The following is a 26039-nucleotide window of genomic DNA, read 5'->3' on the forward strand; positions in this document are numbered from 1 at the left end:
CTTATCTAACAACTAAATAACTAGTGCCAGCCCTATCGAAAAACTCTATTGTCCCCATACGTAATCTGATTCATCTCAAACGCAGGTGAATTGGGTCAAGTTAGTTTTTCAGTTTTTGTGTATATTTTGTAATGAACTATGTATAACAACACATCATACCTAGGTATATAAAAATGGAACCATTTAAATTTCAATTTTATTGGTATTTTACCTAAAAAAAATTAATAATTACCCTAATTACCCTAAGAAAAACCATTACAAATTTGTGTTGGATTTGGGAAGGGTCCCGATTCCCCCCGATCTAAGGTACCACTCTCACGAGTTGACGGAAACCCGGAATTTTTCTTTTGACAAAAAAAAAGTAAGATCCACACATCATAAGCATCGCGAGGACATTTGAGGCGTCAACCGTAAAATGACAAATAAAGTATTCATAACACTTTGTGTGGGATCATTAATTATTTAAGATGCTATCAATATGGAAAATGCCAAGACTCTGGCGAAGCCGCCATAGACCACTAAAGACATTGTCGAAGCTCATCAGAACGGTGCGGAACCATCAAGGGGGACACTCCTAATTAAAAAAGGAATTGCAATTCCCCCGAACACCCTTCGTAAACAATTAAAATAATTATTTAAGAATGTTGTTGTCAGTTTTGTTAATTAAAATGTCGTATTAGTACAGATTGCAAGTCAGTCGAGTAATTGTTTTTTTTTTACTTTACTTTCACTCTTCAAAATAGTATGATGTTTTTTTTTAAATATTTGTTTTTGCTTTACGCTATTTTCCGTGCTTTTTTAAAACTAATTTTAGAGACATAGATGAGCACATTTGCAATGTTAACCTGTCGGGACCGCGAGCACTAATGATCGATCATTCTACATCAATTACATTTTAATTACATCAATTACATCTTACTGGTGGTAGGATCTCTTGTGAGTCCGCGCGGGTAGGTACCACCACCCTGCCTATTTCTGCCGTGAAGCAGTAATGCGTTTCGGTTTGAAGGGTGGGGCAGCCGTTGTAACTATACTTGAGACCTTAGAACTTATATCTCAAGGTGGGTGGCGCATTTACGTCGTAGATGTCTATGGGCTCCATTAATCACTTAACACCAGGCTGTGAGATCGCTCATCCATCAAAGCAATATAAAAATAAAAACTATTTGAGATTCAGAAAAGCTTAATAGATCTGAATAGTCTTATTACGAACATTATTATGACGTTCCTCATCAGTTACGAATCACCGACCTCTTCATGAAAAGACGCATACTATTTTATATGCCTGCACCTTTAAATCGACTATCGGTTTTAAAATAAATACATAAATTAAGGTGTCAGACTATTTATAATAAAGCTAATATATCGTTACGTATAATAGCAGCACTGAGTAAACAATGGCAAGGATAGTGAACTGCGTTGTGTGGTCCCAGTTAGGGCGGGCTAGATAAACTATGGCTCTTCTAGTAGGTAGGTATTATTTTTTGCTATATAGTTTATATGATGCTTATCCGACTGTAAATAAAACAAATTACATATCACAATACAATATCTTCTTTTTCTCCATCTTATTCCACTAGGTGGGGTCGGCACGACTAATTTTTCTCTTCCATTCTCTTCTATCAGCCGTCATCTCAACACTCACTTCTCTCTCTCATATCGTCGTCCACACACTCCATCCATGTCTTTTTGGGTCGACCTCTTCCCCGTCTACCTTGCACTACCGTTTCCATACATCTACTAGTCACATGCATCTTCTCTCTACGCATCACATGTTCATACCACGCTAACCGTCCGCTCTTTAATTTGTTGATTACCGGGACTACTTTCACACTTCCTCTGATATACAATATATTATATGTGTATGTAAATGAAGCTCTCTTGGATATTTTGAATTGCCGGCGCATTAGCTACGACTATAAACATAATAGTATTACTGTCTATGGTGTCAGCATTTGACACTATGTTCATTTTACATATACGAGTAATTAGAAAAACTGCTCTCACTTTATACATTGAAAAAGACAATGTGCTTTTATAATTAAAAAATATTTCATTCAATGTTGCTTTCATTCAGTGTTGCTATTAATAGCTTTCAATGTTGTTTCTCTTTATACTTTAGTAAATAGCTACAGTAATTCTAACCATACAAAAAAATATTGTGTTTGCAAATGATTACAGAGTAACAACCTTGTTTTTTTTTGTTTTAATAAATAAAATATTACATATATAATGTTCTGTTCTAAAACAGATATTACAGTAGAACAAAATTATTTCATCACAATTGTTCATTTTCGATGACTATTGACAAACGACTGACTTAGATCACGTTAGACCAATACGTTGTAGAGGCTGCAACCTTGTTGTGATACGAGGGGTCTTTTGTCGACGGACCGCATTAATCGGTGGTCATTAGCGGGACCTAATAACAACAAGGCTAATCAACGCTGTTATCACCGTACCCACGACTTAGGTTTGTGGAACGTACAAACAAACGCCTTGCGGTGAACACGATTCCGATTACAAATTAACATTTAGAAACATATATTTTTTTAATTATTCAAATGTAAAATAGTCGCGTGATCCACCAAAACATGATATTTTTAAAGCGACTCCGTTAGGCGTACGAGACTACCGTGATACAATAAATAATTATACTGCAATATAAATCAGTTTGCAATTGACACGCGATAGCGATGAGAAATATTTTAGCTCATTCTCATATAATGGACTATTGCAGTGGAGAGTCGCGTGATCCACCAAAACATGCTATTTTAAAGGCACTCCGTTTCGTGGTACAACAAATGAAGATACTGCAATATAAACCAGTGTGCAATTGACACGCGATAGCGGTGAGAAATATTCTAGCTCATTTTCATATAATGGACTATTTCACTGTCGCTTTTATGTTGCAACGAGTTTCATCGTAACTTTGTTTAAGAAGTTTTCACTTTAAGAGCAATTCAATGGATAGGTCAGATAGGTCATGTCTTCTAAGCAATCTCTGAGAATACGAGTCCTTATGAAAGCAAGAATTATGGAAGAAATAATTTTATGATTTACATTTTCACTGACAAAATACTGCATAGTCAGGCCTTGGCACACACAATGCACAAGCAAGGGTTATTTATCCCAATTTAATTATTCATCAAATAATAATTACCTAACCCTCCAAACAAACAGAACGAGACACCCTTTAATAAATTACTAAATTAATTTAAAAGCATTTCAAACATCATCGTAGCTTTAAAAATAACAGACGTCTGGCTGTATCAGTCAACCAAAACTTTCCAAGACGAATACCTTTTAATCCGTAAGAATTTGGATTACAACAAAAGTTGATCTCGAATAAGTTGCCCTTTGTTCTACGAACACTTTTATACACTTTTATAAGAATCACGTTAGAAACTGGCTTTCTCCTGAAAGTGCAGACTGCCGCACAGCTGATCGTTGCACGTGACAAGTTCTGTTTTTAAATTCAAGGGAGTTGCTCAACCGCCGTCGAACAAAAACGAAAAAAAAACAAGACAATTTTTTTTCTAACAAATTGAACTTTTGCCTGACCTTTATTAAGTTCTTACGTCATTGACTGCCTTATTTATTTGTATATTGTCAATAATCCAATTGAGAATTTTAATCAGACCGTATTCAAAATAACCATTACATATTTACGTTCTTCACCTGCATACGTTGCATGCGTTTCAAAACGAAAAAAATAAATTAAAACAATAAAAGCATTAATAAGAACAAAAGCAATTGATGCAAAATCGAATTTCCCATCGCATTTAAAAAGTTCATTGAACGACTAATAAATAACACAAGTACTGGTTTGCTTAGTTGTTCTCGGTACGAATTATGTGAATCGCAAATGGCAATTTATAAACATTAGCTTGAATAAAGATTGAAGCGCTGAGGCAGCGTCCCTGTTTGGAGTACGTGCCGAGACTGGGTTGTTTGTGCACGTTGAATCTTGAGAGAAGAAATACTGACTATTGGGTGGATTAGATGCAGCTTTGTTCTTACCGAAAGGTCCATATTTATGGGCATAAACAACACAGTTCCCTTTTACTGTGCTTGTCGGTTGATTATCTATTTTATTAGTTTACAACCTATTGGCCACCTTAAGCGTCATCAATTTAAACATGGAACTAATTTGTTATTTATCTTTTCAACAGCACTCCATAAAAATAATAGAAAATACAATATTTACAACGAACCTGGCTATTTGATTGCCGTAAAATTTCGACATGTCGGATACGCTGTTTCGGTGTGGTGGGTATGGTCATCGATCGTAGATCGTCGATCGATGGGTATAGTAAATTGATAAATTTAAAACGTTTTCCTTCTTTTTTTGAAACCAATTGGGATAACTTCAACCTCATAATCAATTTAAGTAACAACGTCCGATATGGTGGAATTTATTAGAATTTACTAAGAGAAAAACAGGATAAGGAGAGTAGAGGACGAGTTTGCTCTGCTGAACTCTCATAGTTTAAAAAAAATACATATAGGAAGAAAAATATTGAGTAATCTCTAACACGTCGCAAAATAATCGATTTGTCTCCTAAAAAACATTCTAGGTTCTTGAATATCATCTCTAATAATAACGACTATCAGAGATGATATTCACTATTCGTTTGGGAAGGTAGCGTCACTTTGATGAACAACTCCTACTATATGAAAACCTTCACCGATACCTTCTAATGCATTTTGATTAGACACGTTGATACTTAAATGTTTCATATATGATGTACATATACTATACTAGTAGCCTACACAATTGAACGTTTTGCAAAAATGAAAATATCTTACCTATCGGAATATTTTGTAATACAGGTAGCACTCCTGTAACACGTATAGTAATAGGTAAAAATACGTAGGGGCATAGTTGTGATGTTTCAATCATAAAAAATACTCTTCTTTTTGTACTGGCTTCTACTCTTAGTCTCATATAACACGGTTTCGCAGAACACGGAACTATGTAGGAGCGTATCTACCGTGTTATAGGAAGGTTACATGTACTTAGATTTTTAAGCTATTGCATAGCTTTTATCGCGGGCTTTGAGCGCGGTAACCGAATCAAGAAATTCCAGAACGAAAATAAAACCTAACACCCCCATTCCGCCTACCATGTAGCTTGCGTTCAACACATTCACACGTTGCGCTTGTGTAGTGTTTGTGAATAAGCGCGCGGCGTGACGTCGCACTGCATGCGCATCATGAAAAGTCTGCCTATCTCTCGCTCGCGCGGTGTAGCTTATATGAGTGAAGGGTACAGTTAATGTTTTGTTTTTGTTAATGTTTATAAATATAGCGTCGTCTTATTTTATTATTGTTTTAATATTAAATTATTATTGTCTAATTATAATTGCATAAGTTGATAAAAAATACTATGCAATAGATTTAACGTGGCGGTCCCCGAGTGCCACACGTGTTTTTTTCTATATACGGGTGCAAGAATGGCTACCAACAGAACAGTAACAACATAAACTTGTGAAGTTGCGTTCAAACGGAACAGAGATAAGTGTAATGGGAGTTATGAGTAGAAAGAGAATAAAAATAGTACAAAAAAAAAGACATCAAACATAATTCATGTAATAAACAATAGAGAGCGCATGTAATAAACAATATGGGTATTTTATTTTATTATTAACTCATCAAAATTCAGACTATAAAACTGAATTGTCAGTATTTAATACATATTGTATGATTCACATTTATGCATAAACAATTTAAGGCAGATAATTTGTTATTTTGGGTCATCGGGGATTTACGCCGGTACAAAGATCGCGAATCGCTCCGCTTAACGTCGCGCCACACCAATAACGCTAGCTTCGCGCTTTGATTCATCAGGCATCACAAGCGATTCTAGCCTTTATCTGTTGTAGTTAAAAACCATATTGTTTTGCTGCTGTTTCTGAAGGCCGTTTAGCTTTATGCTAATGACGTACTGCAAATTCTAGCAAATATTACTAAGGCGGTATCCTTCGTGACATCATTACTCAAAGCTACTGGAGGTACAGAAGACTTTATAGCTCATAGTTAGAAATTAAATTCCAAGGGAAAACCGAAATACGGTTAATCAGATAGACGAGCTATGGATATACATAATATGTATATCGAAGGGAGAAAGGCCTTTTGTGAGTCCGCGCGGGTAGGTACCACCACCCTGCCTATTTCTGCCGTGAACCAGTAATGCGTTTCGGTTTGAAGGGTGGGGCAGCCGTTGTAACTATACTTGAGACCTTAGAACTTATATCTCAAGGTGGGTGGCGCATTTACGTTGTAGATGTGTATGGGCTCCAGTAACCACTTAACACCAGGTGGGCTGTGAGCTCGTCCACCCATCTAAGAAATAAAAAAAGGCTATTTGGTTTAAGCGACATTTCGCTTAACACGCGACATTTATCTTTGTAATAAAAGTGTCGTTTTATATGGTATTAGCATTAACAATTCGATGGTTTTAATTGAACTTCAATTAAGTTTACTCCATTCAAATAGCTGAATACTTTTTTTTGTTACTATAATTTTTTTAAATTATAAACTATAAATGGCTCTCCTGTAAAGTTACAAAAATGTCTGTAACGTTGTTGAGAGATGTTTATAACGGCAATAGGTTTCGGACGCATCTCGTCTAGGATCATTTATCTGTCGAAACCGAAAAAAATCTGGCATTTCTAATTGTAATTTTTATTATGGTAGGAATGGTTTATTCGTCCAAATTTCCTGAAAATATTTTAGGTAAACGACACAGACACGTAGAATGTGTGACATGTACCTAATTCATTAAAGACTTTGTTCCCTTTAATTAATTTTTATAATTCTACTAGCTGACCCGGCAAACATTGTTTTGCCATATATAAGATTTCTAGGGAATTTCTAGAGTAGAAAAAAAAACTAAGTTATTGTAAGTGTGTAAGGATGTGGTAATTGAGTGAAAGAGGTATGTAGTGCTGTGAACGATGAGGGAATATATAATAAAAATAACAAAACCTCATTCAACCACATAACACCTCATTATAACAAAAAAAAATGTCCAAATAAAAAAAAATATGTTAGGGGTGGACGGACAATCCTAATCACTTAGGGGTATGAAAAATAGATAGTAGCCGATTCTCCGGCTTACTGAATATGCTTAAAAAATTTCATGAGAATCGGTCAAGCGGCTTCGGAGGAGTATGGGAACGAACATTGTGACACGAGAATTTTATATATTAGATTACGATTTTAACGCTGAGAAAGATCACACGACAGTTAAAAATGGTGTGTGTGCAAGTCACATACGGCAGAAGTGAAACTTATAAATAAGATATAAATATACTGACTATCCCACTACACAGGAGCATACATATGGACAATGTTTAGTAGACGATAGTGGGGATGCTACGAAGAGTCGCACAAAGACGAGATCGAAAACGTCTGATGTGTTCTATCTCATTCTCTCGCCGGCTGAATTCTATACATTTATGTGTTTGTGTCTCTATGGACTTATTTTTTCGTTTCATCGAGTTAGAAATCACAACGATTCTAAAGAAGTTTCACTTCAACAATAAATGAAACTATAAATCTCATATTTTTTTATAGCTTAGATGGGTGGATGAGCTCACAGCCCACCTGGTTTTAAATGGTTACCGGAGCTACACACAGACAACAATTTCAATGCCATCGACAAAAACGACCTCGTGACATGAGTTCCAAGTTTCATTTCTAGTATAGTATAATAAATTACATATTTTATTTACTTATTATATATTAATAACTCTTTGTGGCTTTAGACACTGTGCCGGCTCGATTATTAAAAGGACATTTTTGTTACTTACTTTTTCAACAGGAATTTGGTAACCGAAACAAATGATGCAAAATCGGGTGGCACAAGCTTCGAATTATAAAAACATAAGTTTAAATGCAAATTTTTCAAGTTCTACAGTTGTTCGAATCTGATTTGTTTTAACCTGCTTTTAAAAAGGTGAAGGTTCTCAACACGACTGTATTTTTGGTTGAATGTGTGTTTTGTCTGATCTATTTTTTAATCACGATCTGACCTGTTCTTTTGAGTTATCCTTAATAATGCATGTTTAATTGACTTCTACTATATTGATCAAATTCTCGGTTTTTGAAAAATGATGAACGAACGCTACTATGAATTAAAAATGTCATAGTTCCTACTAGCAGAGCAGTCGCACGGGTAGGTACCACCGCCCTGCCTATTTCTGCCGTGAAGCAGTAATGCGTTTCGTTTCGAAGGATGGGGCAGCCGTTGTAATTTTACTGGGACCTTAGAGCTTATATCTCAAGGTGGGTGACGCATTTACGCTGTAGATGTCTATGGGCTCCAGTAACCACTTAACACCAGGTGGGCTGTGAGCTCGTCCACCGATCTAAGTAATAAAAAAATAAATAAAAAAGTCGCGGGCCGAGCCCCCAAGTCGAAAATGGGCCATCTAATGAGATGAATGATACAAATGGTATCGCAGATTATGAAAGCAATCAAAAATAGAACCGCGTGTACAGTTGATTGTACAGAAGGTTGGTCGTATCATAAAATCAACTGACATCAAACTATAATTGCAGCCAGTTAAACGTTGACTGTTGACATGAAGATAACGTTTCGTAAACAAAAACCCGTACTGTGCACCGAGCTAAGCAAATAAATAAATATTTCGAGGAATAAACGCTTTGTTTCCCAGATAATTGTTGTTTTCTAATCATTACACGATAAACGGGTCTTATGGAATACAGCCTAAAGTAAATGCGATAAATCATTAGAATATACACTACGATAATTGTGTTAAGGTTATTTTGGAGTTGTTATGTTTTAATTCTAATGTAAATTTGATTATAATTGATGTAATGGGAGGCACCATGAGTCGTACTTTTAATATGTGTGGATTCATCTTATATTATTATGTTGTTAGGTACATACTTGACATGACAGCTGTAATTTCAGAACAGTTACCTAGAATCAACGACAATTTCATTCACAACTTAAAACCCATTTTATCTAATACTAAATACTAGCTGACCCGGCAGACTTCGTTGTTCCTCAATCGATAAATAAAAGACCGAAACTTTTGTGTAAAATAAACTAAAAAAAAAAAAAAAAGGAATCCGTCCGACGGGGGACACATCAAAGGAAAAACAAAATTGTTTGTTTTTATATAATTCCGAGCATTTTCATATTTTTGCAAACTTTTAAAACTTCTCTGGACTTCCACGAATAATTCAAGACCAAAATTAGCCAAATCGGTCCAGCCGTATTCGAGTTTTAGCGAGACCAACGAACAGCAATTCATTTTTATATATATAGATAGATTAATTTCAATATTTATACATAATTACAGCTTAGAGACTCGAATATTCAATATCAGGTCTAGTGATTTTCCTTTAATTTATATTTTGCAACAACATCAAATTTACAAAAGATTGTTCAAAGATTAAGGTACGACCAAATAATTTAAAAATCAAACAACTATTGAGGTTTCGCTCCGAATTAATTATGTGCTTCTATTCAATGAAATGTATATTGAAAGATGTCCATTGACAACCAAGGGACAACCGGAGCTTAAATTAAAAGAAACCTTACTTCTTTAACATCTCACAGAAGCTTATGACTTTATAAATTTCCTAAGAAGGCCATATCGGAATTTTAGGAAAATTATGGCACGCTGTATCTAGTTACATATTTTTTTTACTGAAACGAGCTTTAGAAAGATGAAGAAAACAAACCGAGCACTACGTTCAGATATAAAACTGAACGAACTACGAACTAAAGTCACATAGAAAATGGAATAAAAATATTAATGACTAGCTGACCCGGCAGACTTCGTAGTGCCTCAATCGATAAATAAAAGACCTAAGCTTTTGTATAAAATAAACTTAAAACAGCCAAAAGGAATCCGTCCGACGGGGGACACATCAAAGGAAAAACAAAACTGTTATTTTTATTTATTTCCGAGAATTTTCATATCTACCTTTCAAACCTTCTCTGGACTTCCACGAATAATTCAAGACCAAAATTAGCCAAATCGGTCAAGGCGTTCTCGAGTTTTAGCGAGACTAACGAACAGCAATTCATTTTTATATGCATAAATGTGTAAATAAAATTTTACTTTTATTTAATTCTCTCACATAATTTTAATTACATACATAATTACATAATACATACCAAGATTTCCAGTGTTACGTTCCGAAAATGTTCACATTAAAAACAACATCACATTCGTCAGAAGAACAAATCACGGATTTTTACGTTGTTCATTCACTAGACGCGGGAGAAACGAACCAAACACTCCGACCGCGCAACGAATACTGAACACACAGCACGGACGAGGCAAACACCATTATTTAATTTGATTGGAGATAATTACGCGAAAACCGCAAGTGTGACGTGGGGGACGCCATTATCGGACCTTTATACTGTGTGTTCTTTCTTGGAACCGTGGGCACGCCGACGTTTACCATTCATCTCAATTAACATAATGTACGGGGGGTGACGCGTACTTTGTAACCAAACAACGATTTCGACAATTCGATTAAAAAAATGGACAGCTTAGTCGAGGCAGAAAGATCTGTGTGATTAGTGCGAGTTTTTAACGTTCTCGATAGCGTAAAAGTTAAATCAAATTTGTATGCAATTGGAACAGCGCCCCTAGCGGAAAACGTACGCAAACTTCCAACTCGATAAAAATTTTAGTTAACTTTTACGCTATCGAGAACGTTAAAAAACTCGCACTAAGTAGCTAAGAAAACGTGCATCCCGAATCTGACTAGTGTCGCCAAGGAAATCCGTCTAGATTCCTCGGTGAGTTTTTCGCTATCTGTATCTCGAAATTTATAAGATCTTGAATTTTTCTAACATTAGATATTATTCCTACTACATCGTAATGTATATGGTATTCGTTAGATGCGCAGGTGGTATTAATGATATTCTGCATATCACAAAGTCACCAATTCGGGACGTGTTATATGTGTTAATGTTCAACAGTGCTTAGTAAACGAGTACTATTTGTGATGTGATCGAGCGTTCATTCTATTTTATTTTAAATATTTATTTTCTACTTAAAAAAAAAATTTTTTTTTTATTGCTTAGATGGGTGGACGAGCTCACAGCCCACCTGGTGTTAAGTGGTTACTGGAGCCCATAGACATCCACAACGTAAATGCGCCACCCACCTTGAGATACAAGTTCTAAGGTCTCAAGTATAGTTACAACGGCTGCCCCACCCTTCAAACCGAAATGCATTACTGCTTCACGGCAGAAATAGGCAGGCTGGTGGTACCCACCCGCGCGGACTCACAAGAGGTCCTACCACCAGTAAATAGTAAGCAAATCGAAAAAATCAAATTATATATTCGTAAACGAATAGTATCGTTTCAAACTCCGTAGGTTGCATTAAAGATAGCGCGTGTTTCTGATAGCTCGGAGTCTGACGGAGTCATTAAATTTGACCGCAAATCGATATTCTAGGAAGCCACGTGTATTTTGTATCGGATCCATGTTTAGTTCATTATGATTATCCAATGTTATAGTTTTGAGTGGAACAGTCATGTTAAACTATTTAAGGACTAGCTTTTGCCCGCGACTTTGTCCGCGTGGAAATAGTTCACAAATAATGCATTATTTTAGAACAAATTTGGTTAGCATAAAAAACGTTATAGTGAGCTAACCTTAACATATAGACATATGCTGTCGCGGAATTTTTTAAAGATCTTTAATAGGGGAACAATTCTGTCGTACATTATTTTAGCGAAACTTTAATCGTTTCTGCAGCGCACGCAGCGGAAGCTCTCAAAAAGTAAAAATAACCCCGATTTTGAAACATTATTTATTGGTGCTTCGCTTGTATTGATCCTAGCGTGATGTTATATAGCCTTCCTCGATAAATGAGCTATCTAACACTGAAATAATTTTTGAAATCGGACCAGTAGTTCCTGAGATTTGCGCGTTCAAACAAACAAACTCTTCAGCTTTATAATATTAGTACAGAGACAAATATTTTGTGGACTGAATTTAGCACCAATAAGTCTGTTCTTTAAAACAGTGAACACAATTGGGCACCTCTTCCTTACACGATGCAGACTCGTAACCTCACAATTTTTGGACATGTATCAAGAACTAGGGAACTTCTGATGGAGTGCCTGGTAGTACAGGGCAGGGAGTCTCATGCCGCGCAGCACGTCTCCCGAAAGATGGACTGATCGAATCAGAACTATAACGAATTGCATTCTACACGTAAGCACCAAACGCGTGGGAGAAAGAGAAGATGGCGCCGGGTCGTAAGACTCGTCACTAAAGCCGTGATGGCCCCGACCACTCTGCCAAGAGGGTAGCGACGAAGAAGAAGACACATCAATACAGCATCAAATTGATTGCAAGAGGATTCATTAGTCGTAGTCCCGTCAGATTACTGGACCAAATCCGTTCTTCGTTGCATAGCACGACAACATCCAAGACATTATACATTTGTATGATTATTCTATTAACTTCGGGGTCATAGTGCCAGCGTAGTAGTAGCATTTTTCTAGTATATTGTCTTATTGATGGCTTGAGATAAATAATATGAAAATCATTCAGAAATCACAAAAAAGATCTTCAAGGATCGAAATGTCCGAATTTACATTACCTCTTTACGCGCATTAGTCCTACTAACAAAGCATTTCATGGTTTATATTAACACAAAAAAGAACGGGCTCTTTTTTGACTTCAAAGAAAGAAAGAAAGGAAGAAATCATTTATTCGCTAAGGATAGTTAAAATGAGTTATTACATAAGTTAAAAGCAGCATGTATGCTAATACTATTATATATTAATAATATTTGACATGCGAATTTTAGTGCAGTGCAAGATATAATGATATTATATTCATTCATCCATAATTCCACAAATAATTAAAAAATCCATATATTTTGAACGTCGTCCTTAAGAAAATCATCAATCTTGTAGATATTCTGCTAGTGCAGGAGACCTGCCTGAAGCCCTCGCGTCGTGACCCGAAAGTCGCGAATTACGTCATGGTTAGGAATGACAGACTCACCGCCTCCAAAGGCGGGACTGCCATTTACTATAGGCGGGCCCTGCACGTTGTCCCTCTCGATACCCCCTCGCTCTCACATATCGAGGCGTCAGTGTGCCGTATCTCGCTGACGGGACACCAGCCGATCGTCATCGCATCCGTCTATCTACCCCCGGACAAGCCCCTTCTGAGCAGTGACATCGAGTCACTGTTCGGCATGGGAGACTCCGTCATCCTGGCAGGCGATTTAAATTGCCACCACACTAGGTGGAACTGCCACAGTTCAAACATAAACGGTAGGCGTCTCGACGCGTTTATAGACGACCTTACCTTTGAAGTAGTCGGTCCCCCAACTCCAACATGTTATCCGTATAACATCGCGCTCCGTCCGAGCACTATAGACCTGGCACTGCTGAGGAACGTAACTCTGCGCTTGCGTTCCATCGAAGCAATGTCAGAGCTCGACTCAGACCACCGACCTGTCGTTATGCAGCTCGGTCGCCCCCACAACCCAGTCACAGCTACGAGGACCATGGTGGACTGGAAGAAGCTGGGCAAATGCTTAGCCGATGCCGCTCCACCAATCCTCCCCTGCGGCCCGGATTCAACTCCATCCCCCGAGGACACAGTCGAATCCATAAACATCATCACGGATCACATCTCTTCCGCGATCATAAGATCCTCAAAAGAAGTCGATGTGGAGGATAGCTTCCACCGCATCAGACTGTCCCCCGAACTTAGGAACCTCCTAAGAGTTAGAAACGCGGCAATCCGGGCCTACGATCAACTTCCCACGCACTCAAACCGGATTCGGATGCGTCGTCTACAGCGGGATGTAAAATCTCGCCTAAGCGACGCCCGAAATGAGAATTGGGATAGTTACTTAGAAGGACTCGCGCCCTCTCATCAAGCATACTGGCGACTAGCAAGGACTCTCAAGTCCGAAACTACCGCTACTATGCCTCCTCTCGTACGCCCTTCAGGCCAACCACCGGCTTTCGATGACGATGACAAGGCAGAGTTGCTGGCCGATGCACTGCAAGAGCAGTGCACCACCAGCACTCAATACGCGGACCCCGAACACACCGAGGCAGTCGACGGGGAGGTCGAGCGCAGAGCTTCCCTGCCACCCTCGGACGCGTTACCCCCCATTACCTCTGACGAAGTTAGAGAAGTAATAGACAACCTTCAACCTAAGAAGGCACCCGGCTCCGACGGCATCCGCAACCGCGCGTTAAAACTCTTACCAGTCCAACTGATAACAATGTTGGCTACCATCTTAAATGCCGCTATGACGCACTGCATCTTTCCGGTGGTATGGAAAGAAGCAGACGTTATCGGTATACGGGCAAACCGAATAATGAAACCGCTAGTTACCGACCGATCAGTCTCCTCCCAGCGATAGGCAAAATTTACGAACGGCTCCTTCGGAAACGCCTCTGGGACTTCGTTACCGCGAATAAAATTCTAATAGACGAGCAGTTTGGATTCCGCGCCAAACACTCGTGCGTACAACAAGTGCACCGCCTCACGGAGCACATCTTAATAGGGCTAAATAGGCGTAAACAAATCCCGACCGGCGCCCTCTTCTTCGATGTAGCGAAGGCGTTCGACAAAGTCTGGCACAACGGTTTGATCTACAAACTGTACAACATGGGAGTGCCAGACAGACTCGTGCTCATCATACGAGACTTCTTGTCGAACCGTTCGTTTCGATATCGAGTAGAGGGAACTCGTTCTCGTCCCCGTCATCTGACTGCCGGAGTCCCGCAAGGCTCCGCACTCTCCCCGTTACTATTTAGTTTGTATATCAACGATATACCCCGGTCTCCGGAGACCCATCTAGCGCTCTTCGCCGATGACACGGCTATCTACTACTCGTGTAGGAAGATGTCGTTGCTTCATCGGCGACTCCAGACCGCAGTAACCACCATGGGACAGTGGTTCCGGAAGTGGCGAATAGACATTAACCCCACGAAAAGCACAGCGGTGCTATTCAAAAGGGGTCGCCCTCCGAATACCACTTCGAGCACCCCACTCCCCAATAGGCGCGTAAACACCTCCGCCGTTAGCCCCATCACTCTCTTTGACCAGCCCATACCGTGGGCCCCGAAGGTCAAATACCTAGGCGTCACCCTCGACAGAGGGATGACATTCCGTCCCCACGTAAAAACGGTACGCGATCGCGCCGCGTTTATACTAGGACGACTCTACCCAATGCTTTGTAGACGAAGCAAACTGTCCCTCCGTAATAAGGTAACCCTCTACAAAACTTGCATACGCCCCGTCATGACGTATGCAAGCGTAGTGTTCGCTCACGCGGCCCGCACCAACTTGAAACCCCTTCAGGTTATACAATCCCGATTCTGCAGGATAGCCGTCGGAGCACCATGGTTCCAGAGGAACGTGGACCTCCACGATGACCTGGAGCTCGACCCCGTCAGTAAGTATCTACAGTCGGCATCGCTGCGCCACTTTGAGAAGGCGGCACGACATGAGAACCCTCTTGTCGTGGCCGCCGGAAACTACATACCCGATCCTGTAGACCGTTTGGTAAACCGTCGACGTCGCCCAAAGCACGTCATCACGGATCCTCCTGATCCATTAACGGTGCTTTTAGGCAATACAAGCACCGGTCACCGTCCTCGCCGAACCCGTCGCTTGCGACGAAGGGCTCGACGAGCGAATTAACCCACAGACACAGCCCACTGAGTTTCTCGCCGGATCTTCTCAGTGGGTCGCGCTTCCGATCCGGTGGTAGATTCTGCGAAGCACTGCTCTTGCTAGGGCGGTGTTAGCAATTCTCCGGTTTGAGCCCCGCGAGCTCACCTACACAAGCTAGGGTACGCTGAAGTAGCCTCTCAAGGCTATCAGCATAGGTAGGGAAAAAAAAAAAAAAAAAAAAAAAAAAATCATTTATGTGACCGTAATTTTCACTAATAAGATTTTCTTTTAGTTTTGTCTTAAAATGAATATCGTCTAGATTTCTTCATTTCTTTAGTAGTTTATTAAATATCCCAGTACCAGTACCTAGTATACCTAAGACATTAAAAACGAGCCCTTTTCAGAGCATTCGAGCAACTTGCACGCAAACAATTAACTATCGTGTTATAATACAACCATGTACTTGATGTCGTGTGTGCGTATCGATCGCGTTATGCAACACTTTACTGCGACTTGTATCTAGTAGTAGTAATTTATACCGAATAATATGTATGCCATTATTTTTATTTATTTTTATTGCTTAGGTTAGGTAGGGTGGACGAGCTCACATCCCACATGGTGTTAAGCGGTTACCGTAGTCATCAACAACGTAAATGCCACCACCTACCTTGAGATATAAGTTCTAAGGTCTCAGTTTAGTTAGATCGGCCCCACCCTCAAACCGAAACGCATTACTGCTTCACGGCAGAAATAGGCAGGGTGGTGGTACCTACCCGCGCGGACTCACAAGAGGTCCTACCGCACGTAAAGTAATCGATATTAAAGTTTTGGCGATGTTTCGTGTTAAAACAATACAATTGGGGGCACAAATTATAAACCGAATGTTTGGGGGTTAACCGAAAAAGGAAGATCTTCCACGGAGCGGGTGCTAGTGCTCCGTAAGCCGACGGTCCGTATTTTTTTTATGATTGTGGTATGACTGGTATCCCGGAAGCCTTTACAATTTCACCAGGACAGATGGGCGAGCAAATGCTCAGCCAGGAAATCTGAATGTTATATTATATCGGAACTTGTATTTAAGCTTATCTTGAAAATGTTGCAAGCAAGATTTAGGCATCTGTCAAGTATCTTGTTAACTATTATTGCTACCGCCTAAACTAGACAGATTTGCAATAAAAAAAAAATACATCGACGAGCTTCAAAAGTTTAATGGAATCGGAAAAAAATACGCTTACTCTGAATCCTCACGAGTACAGTTCTGGTCTGAATTTATCGCCTAATTACTATCAGTACCCTGCTAGGGGTAAAAAGAGGGTAAAATAAATTTATTGTATTTAGTAAAGAAGTTCTTACATTTATCATATCACTCAACACTTTTCAGTAATAAATTTTTGTTTTTATTAAGACACATCGTCAGAACGTGGTCAAGACAGACCAAGGTCGAAGAACTTGCACTCTTAAAGCCTGGCTCCTAAATCTTATTTTAAATTGCATTTTTACGTCAAACGCGTTAAAATCAATTTGCGGTTTTCGCGTTGGTCTGTGTAAATATGAATTTATATCTTTACTTTCATGTAGCAGTGTTTAACCACTATTTGCCATATAAATTCCCGTTTCTCGTATATGTTTCATTTAATGGAGTCAAGGATTATTTCGATATTCAAATAGGATATTCAAATGTACATCCGGTATTATATTAGCATTTAGGAGTTGCTCTCTAGAGTTTACGCTAGAATGTGTGGAACCCGTAATCTCCTTTGTACCAACAACCTTTGTAGCCGCTTCGTTCTACAGTACGTGAAGAGTCACCATCACAGACACGTGCCGTCCAGTCCGAGAATGATCCTCTTTCTCTTCTCTCTCTCTCTCTCTCTGTCCTTTCTCCAAAACGATGTAGCAAATTTTATATGAGTGACGTTTGGAGAAGTGGTTCAGAGGATCAAGGACTTTATACAAAAAATCCCGTTGGTCGAAGAATCAGGCGACGGACGAACCACGCTCGGCGAAAGCGAAACAAGATAAGAAGATTGTTTGTACAATTAATTTCTACAGTTAAATCATAAAAACGTTTTAGAATTTATTTAACTCAATTTCGTTTTCTACTCACTAATTTAGGCTGTATGACACGTGGATGCGTTTACCTGTAAAAGAAAAAAATATATAACAAAAAACCATTTTGTGTAATAACTATGCAGAAAACATTGTACAGGACTTTTTGGCGGGAACGCCAGAAGTGAAGTTGTGCGATTGGTTTTATTTTGTCTATTTAGTGTTTCTTCAGGTTTAAATGTGTAATGACGATGGTTTATTAACTGTTTAATATCTGTGAAAGTGCACAAATGTAGGAAAATGAAACAGCCGCTGGACAATAACTTCTCGGGATCCTCCAAAAAGGTCACTGAAAAAATCAGTAAATGACCACCATTTTACTGAGATTATAATTCATCCCATATCATCTCATTTCATTTTATTTCATCCCAGTCGATCAATGTCTCAAATTAATCATCTTCATTTCATTTCACTCCATATTCAAATTTTTTATAAAAATAAGAATATAAATTAAAATAAGATATGACTTAAAGGTCTTAGTTACCAGGTCATAAAATCCCTTGAAAAATTAATTAAACAGGACTTTTTGGCGGGAACGCGAGGTGAGGTTGTTTTATTTTCTAGTGTTCCTTCAGGTTTAAACGTGTGATAGCAGCGTGTTTGGCTGTTTAGCATCTATGAAAGTGGACAAATGTCGAAGAATTAAACCAAGTAAGTCGCTGGACATAGCTTCTCGGGTTCCTCCGAAAAGTCCACAGAAATCTAGGTAAATAATCTTAATTTTACTGAGCTTTTATTTCATCTCAACTCGCTGCATTCAATTTCATCCTAATTGATTTCATTGTCAAATAATTACCTCATCTCATTTAACTCCATATAATTTTTCTTAAAACAGAATATATGACATAATAATATGTATTTTATAAACGATTTTTTTTTATAAATAATTTTATAAACTTTTTCAAGTAATTAAACAAGTACACGACTAAACAAGTTTATAAAATCTGTCAAGAAACTGGTCCTAATAACATTCCAGGAAGCGAATTATTATAATTAAAAAAAAGAGAAAAAGAACTGTATTAATTGTTTTGTAGACACCGTACTTCTTTGAAAGTCACATACACAATACAATTATATTTACGATCAATATTTCCAAATTACACAACTCTACAAAAAAATATTCGTTCTTTGTCCTAATGTTTATACTAGGTTTTTGCGGTTAATTATTCACAAAAACGAAAATAAAATACCTTTTTTTGGTATAAAGTTTGCTTTTGTGATAGTTATAGTAATAATACTCATTATTCAATCTATATATATAAAATGAAACCCGTTTTCCGTTGTCACGACATAACATGAAAACGGCTTGACCGATTTGGCTAATTTTGGTCTTGAATTATTTGTTGAAGTCCAGAGAAGGTTTAAAAGGTTAGATAAACATAAAAATATTCGGAATTAAATAAAAATAACAATTTTGTTTTTCCTTTGATGTGTCCCCGTCGGACGGATTCCTTTTGTTTGTTTTAAGTTTATCTTAAACAAAAGTTTAGGTCTTTTATTTATCGATTGAGGCACTACGAAGTCTGCCGGGTCAGCTAGTTTATTTATAAATTTTAATTAATTTTAATACTTTCAAAAAAACCGCGCTAGGAGAGTGTAGTGTTTACGGTTACACGGTGCCACTAGATGGCACTCGAGTCATATGCAACAATCAGGTGTTTTGTACAAGCCCAGAAAAACTTAAAATGTCACGAAAGTGTAAATACGATGCTGATGCATTTTGTTATGTGGTCAATTTATTAAAGTTCAAGAGCAAACTGTTTCATGCCATGTATATTTTTTTCGTCTAATTACGATCTAAAATATAGAAATTTTATGCTTTGCAATCAAAGTCAAATTTGGTGTTGACCCGTGTTACTTATCTGCGCTTGAGCTAATTACAATGCTCTTGTGTGGGTTATTAAATGATAAATTTAACTAATGACAGCCAACTACAGTTAATATGTACAATACAATTATTGTGTTTAGTACAGTTTCTAATCGCAAAGTTGTTATTAGTCGCCGAAAAGAGGTCAACATATAATAAAAAGCATATGTAATCAATATTTGACTGTGATTCTCCTCTGACCTCTGAAATTATCGACTTGACAACGGAACTACATAGCTATCAGCAGATAGCATCCGTAATCATTCATTGACTCTGGTCATCAATAATTGTATAGTTTACATAAAAAGGTTTAATGTTTTTTTTTGGAATACGTGAACGTAGGGTTTGGCAAGTCAGGTATCGACGACCTCAAAATATGTGGGTGGACACGATCCGTGTCAAAAACGTTCTCTGTAAGGATAGTCTGGTGACGTATGATGCGAAAGAAAATGAAATGACACCACCTAGTTTATCAATTTCGAATCATCTTTCTCTCAAACGCTATGTACTGACATACCATGAATTTCGTTTCGACATAGCGCGTGACGTCACGTTTCATTTCGACCAATGGTCAGGCGTTTCGCAAAATTTGAATTTAGAGTGCTTAATTTCCATATTTATTTATTTATTTAAAATTAAATTTTCGTATTAAAATACAGTTAGGACGACAAAGTCACAGAAAAAAATAATTGTTAATAAATTCTGAAATGACCCGCACATTCCTCATCGAGGAGAACAACTGTACAAAGTAATCGTATGAATGGAACGCATTCGTTGCCGGCTAACGTGTAAACATTCGTTTTACATATACATATATAGTATATGAATTATGGACATACATATACATAATACGTTATAATGAAGTTGTAATAAACACGACCGCGCTGGCACACGACGTTCGCGTCATCTGCGCTGCATTAGTTGCATCACTGTTACACGTGGAACACATCCTATACAAACAGCGGTATCTGAAGGTTGCTTGCTGTATTGCTTGCCTTTAGTATTCTACGAGATTTGCAAGAGTTGTATATAAAAAAAAACGGTTTAACGGTTCGAGTGAGACACGGCCTAACTAATAAAGAGAATACGGATACGAAAACTACTTTTTTATTTATTGCTTATTATTGCTTTGATAGGTGAACGAGCTCACGGACGATCTGATGTCAAGTGGTTAACGGAGCATATTGACATAACGCTACCATTAAGACATGAGGTTGAAGACTCACTTGTACCGTATAACAGTTACTGCACCCTTCAAACCGAAACGTATTTAAGAGGAAAGTGGTACCTACCCCGGTGAGTTTATGATCTACCACCGGATCGAAAACACAACCCACTGAGAAGATACGGCGAGAAATTCAGTATATATTTTCGTCGTATTTTTCTGTAAATATCGGCTCGATTGTACTCGCTCTGATGCTGATATCCATGCACCAATGGTCACCACTCATCATCAGGTGGCATGTATACTACTCTGCTTACAATAACAATGTAAAAAAAAACATACTGAGACTAGAGAACTATCGTGTCTCAAGGTGAGCGGGCGTCGAGTCTGCAATAAAAAACATCTTTAATTGTTTACAGCTAAGTACAGTCACGGCCAATCATTCGGAACGATTAAAACGTACTCATTGTAGTTGTTGATTTATATCGATTTTTATTCGCAACGTCAACCAATTTTTTTTCTTACCTTTGCTGATAGCCTTGAGAGGCTAGTTCAGTTTCACCCTAACATGTAGGTGAGCTCACGGGGCTCAAACCGGAGTGTTGCTAATACGAACCCTAGCAAGAACAGTGCTTCGCAGAATCTATCACCGGATCTTTTTTTTATTGCCCAAGCAGGAAGACGAGCATACGGCCCACCTGATGGTAAGTGGTTACCGTCGCTCATAGACGTCAGCAATGCCAGGGGCAGAGCCAAGCCGCTGCCTACCAATTAATACTCTCCCCAAGCTCGTTTGAAGGAGGAGTCGGAAACGCGACTCACTGAGAAGATCCGGCGAGAAACTCAGTGGGCTGTATCTATGGGTTAATTCATTCGTCGAGTCCTTCGTCGCAAGTGACGGGTTCGACAAGGACGGTGACCGGTGCTTGAAGTACCTAAAAGCACCGTTAATGGATCGGGATCCGTAATGACGTGTTTAGAACCGTCAACCAAGCAAAGTTGTTTATGTATAGAACAAGTGAGCTGGTTTACTGAGTTTCATAGGACTTTTCGAGAACGAACAGAAGAGGGTCGTAATCACAGCAGGGGGGGGGGTGTAGAAAGAGGATTAAACTAGAATTTTCCTGGAGCCAGTGTGTCATCCACAGTGCGTTTCCAGAGGTCTTTTTTGCCACGTACCATCCGGCTATGGAATGAGCTCCCCTCCACGGTGTTTCCCGAGCGCTATGACATGTCTTTCTTCAAACGAGGCTTGTGGAGAGTATTAAGCGGTAGGCAGCGGCTTGGCTCTGCCCCTAACATTGCTGAAGTCCATGGGCGACGGTAACCACTCACCATCAGGTGGGCCGTATGCTAGTCTGCCTACAAGGGCAATAAAAAATAAAAGAATATGTAAGTAGATCAATAAAAACTCAAATCTTTCGACATTACACCAAAGTTCCACCTAATTTACTATGTATTGAGGAATCCAAATTACAGAAAAACTAATAAAGTGTAACTTTTTTTTTATCTTTTGGCATTTGAAATCTAAATTTTATTGAGAATATTTTAAACAATAAAACGTAAATCATAGAACCAAAAACGGCTAAAGTAAAAACCCTGAAAGAAGAATAGAAAAAGTTCCACCAAAAAAATGTGTTATCCTTACTTTATAACTAAGTATATAAAATAGTTTAGGACCATATACTTATTCACGGTTTAGGATTCACAACAGAATGTCAACGAAACAGTATCTTTTTAATTACGTCCAAGTCTGTCATCAGCCTCGGAGAAAATTAACGTTATATAAATTATATTTGAAAGTTAGATGCTTTCTATGAACACTTTTTGAATAGTGTAGTAAAATTACTCGAATAAAATTGAAATTGTATTAACGAAAATTAGCAAAATAGATGAAATCTGGCAAAGATCGGAATCTTATTAAAAATTCCGCACAGCACTCAGACGTTCAATCTATTCAGAATGGACAAAATATGGCCGCCCTTTGCTTTGTGTCAGGAAACGAGAAAAGCAATGTTAACAGGAGTGTCCATTCAGATAAAACTACATTCTAATAGGTTTAAAAACGGTTGAGTTTCAAGAGATATTAGTTGCTTACGGAGCTCCGTAGACATTACAACACCACCATATATGAGACGCCACTTGAGGAGATTTTAAAAAACAATGGAGGTGGTTATAAAAAAAAAAATGTTTCAGATATCGTAAATACGATTTCATAGTCTCTGAATGATGGTTAAAAAACCTTGGACATTCGCCTCAACTGAGAAATTATTGACATAGACACACGACACTTGGCCGGATTTTTTGAAATAACATCTAGTTTGCAATCACATCGTTACACAATGTCGGGATTTGAATTTTAAGCGAACAGAATCGAAACACTAACGAGTTTTCACGTTTAATTTATTCATAGAACAGACCAGCAAATCAATATTTGATGAGAGCGGAGATGCGTGATAGGATTCTGAAATGACACACGAATCGATCACCTCCGACCGCCATTTGCAACACGACGCTTCTACCATGTCGGAGACAAGTTACGGGTCTCCACTCACAAGTATATCTGCTCCAGCAGTTCTCAGATCTTGCCAATTTACGGGCAGAATTGTTACAGTGATATTATCTTGGGCTTAGTCCAAAAGACTGGCAAGTAATTATAAATTAATCAACCATGTTCATCCCAAATAAAACCAAAATTTGTATACCTGAACTAATATATACGTGACCATTCTAATTACATATAGACACATTCCTAAGCCATGAAAAATATACAACAAAATGAACGTCTCAATAGGGGCTCGTCGGGGTGGACGCTCGTTACTCTACAAACAAAAAATAAAAAATTTGAAAGTGCTAATTCGTATTGAGCAAAACTTTAACGTCTCCCAACAGGTACTTCAACGTTAGATACATGATATTGTGGTTAATCTATCCAACTATTTCTTTTACTAAAATTCGATTTGATGATATCACGCATCTGCTGTTTCCCGCGCGAATTATATCTAGAAATTTTTACGTTACGTTTTCTTTTCATATAAATAACCATGAATAATATGTAGTGTGGGTTAAACTTCTAGAAATATCTCTGATTAAACATTCAAAATACAGAACTTACTCGTCACACTCTACAGTATTCTTAGTTTGTCTATTCGTGGACATAAATCAAACTGCCTTTTCGATTAGGCACGGTCGCGACCTAGAGAATAGAAATATTGTTGCGCGCTCCGAGCCGAGAAGTATCTTCGGGAGGCGCGAGAAATAAAATAATTACAGAGATAGACGCGCGAACCGGTTGCGGAGTGTATCGGTCTCGGCGCGACCGTCAAGGCCTACTGATAACTCCGCGATTAGATAAACGGCCAGATCCGAGCCCCCCCGATAACGAGGTGCATTGCAAAACATATAGTCGTAACTTTATACAATTATTGTTGAATTGCCGCCTATTTTGCTTAGGCCTGGTCTATTTTTAGGTTAATAACAACTAATCATTATTTTTTTGTATTGCATTAATTGATTGTCACTCAAAAATTTCTAAATTTACATGCTAGTTTAGTTTATTGATAACATCATCACAAGTGAAACATGAGTTAGCATAATATTCAAATGTGAATGATAAGCATTTTAGTCGTTCGTGAGACGACGTGAACTGCTAAGAATTCGAAACGCCGGAAATCTATACTAATACTAATACTAATACTAATATATTATAAGAGGAAAGATTTGTTTGTTTGTTTGTTTCGAATAGGCTCCGAAACTACTGGACCGATTTGAAAAATTCTTTTTCCATTAGAAGCCGACATTGTCCCTGATGAACATAGGCTACTTTTTTTATTTTATTTTTTTATTTTTTATTTTTGGTTCATGTGTGTTTTAATATTTCCGAAGCGAAGCGCGGGCGGGTCGCTAGTAATATTATAAAGACAATAAAAACCGCGTCATTAAACTCCAGTTTTAATTACGAAATAATAGTAAGATAGCACCATATAATAGTATTGCATTGTACGTATGGTACTGTGTGTATTTCATATTAATACCATTAGGCAATATTATTTTCAATTACTAATTGTAATATAGGTACAGAATATTATAGAATCTTTATAGACTTAAATAGTTGAGCGACTTTGTAAATTCTGTTTGACACGTTCGTATTGAAGCGTGGCGCCGTCTTGCGCGTTACATTATCACACGTTATTACACGTTAGATATATAAAAATAAACTCGTATAATGGCAGACAGACGAATGGCCGCTTGTTCGCGAGATTTCACAGATCATTCAATGTACCTTTCGCCTATACACAAATTGTTACTTCAATTATAGTCCTCAGGTTAGAGCCCTGTGAGCTCACCTACTTGTCAGGTTATGCTTTTTCTTTGAGCCGGGGTGAACCTCCTACAAGGTCCCCGCGCCTGGGGGCTTGCAGGGAATGTGGGACTTGACGATAACACTAAACGACTCCCCAGCACTCTTACACCCGACGTCCGATCTCCGTCCGGGCTCAGAACCCGGTCAGAGTAGGGGGTTCCCGCGGTCAACACAACAACCACCACTCGGCGCCACCCCGAGGACGCTCGACCGACGGGTCGTTGAGGCGATAGTCGACGACCAAGGATGCCGGTCGCCGCGGTACGGCGGCTCTACCAGGCCGCCCGGACGATGCCGCTGGTGTTCCGGGATACCCCGCTGAGGCTGGCATAACCTTTTAACGCTACCAGCTTAGGCAGTAAAAAAATCTATTATATTTAACGCAATAAATTGTCTACCCTTTGTCGATAAGCTTCTGTCATACGTAGGTATATTATGTTATAAAAATTAGCATCCTCGCTCCAAATCTGCTCTTTGTGTAAGAATGTAGAACTGTTACATCACTCTTATATAAACATACGACATGACAAACGAATTTTATTTGTTTTTTACAGTACCTAATAAACGTGCAAACGTTATGTTAAAAATATTAATACATTCCAGACAGCCGTTATACAACAGAATTGAGACTACGACCTCATTTCTCCAAAACTCAAGCATTAATATATTTATAGTACAATCCAAATCATTAATATCCACAATTCTATTACAAACGAAAGAGGAAAAAAAGATTTTTTTTAATGATCAAAACAGTTTTAGCGTACAAAGCGACAAAGCCTTTTTCAAAATAACACGTATGTATTTCGTTTCGGATGCAATCAGAATCAAAGCATTTGCACTGAAAAGGGAAACATCAAGC

The 26039-nt window shown here is 38.4% G+C and overlaps 1 protein-coding gene across 6 annotated transcripts in view; it reads right to left on the minus strand.

The window, feature by feature from the left end:
* NFAT (nuclear factor of activated T cells 3) overlaps positions 1-26039 on the minus strand; it is a 114268-nt gene that overhangs the window by 61915 nt on the left and 26314 nt on the right. Inside the window, exon 2 of one of the 6 annotated variants that reach the window (XM_089740190.1) lies at positions 17784-17817. The exons of the other annotated variants lie outside the window; for them this stretch is intronic. The gene's annotated coding sequence lies outside the window, so the exon portion shown is untranslated. The remainder of the gene's footprint in view (positions 1-17783; positions 17818-26039) is intronic. 6 annotated transcript variants of the gene reach the window in all.

Source organism: Bombyx mandarina, chromosome 04 (assembly GCF_030267445.1).
Source record: "Bombyx mandarina strain Sakado chromosome 04, ASM3026744v2".
In the NCBI taxonomy this organism is placed as follows: Eukaryota; Metazoa; Arthropoda; class Insecta; order Lepidoptera; family Bombycidae; genus Bombyx; species Bombyx mandarina.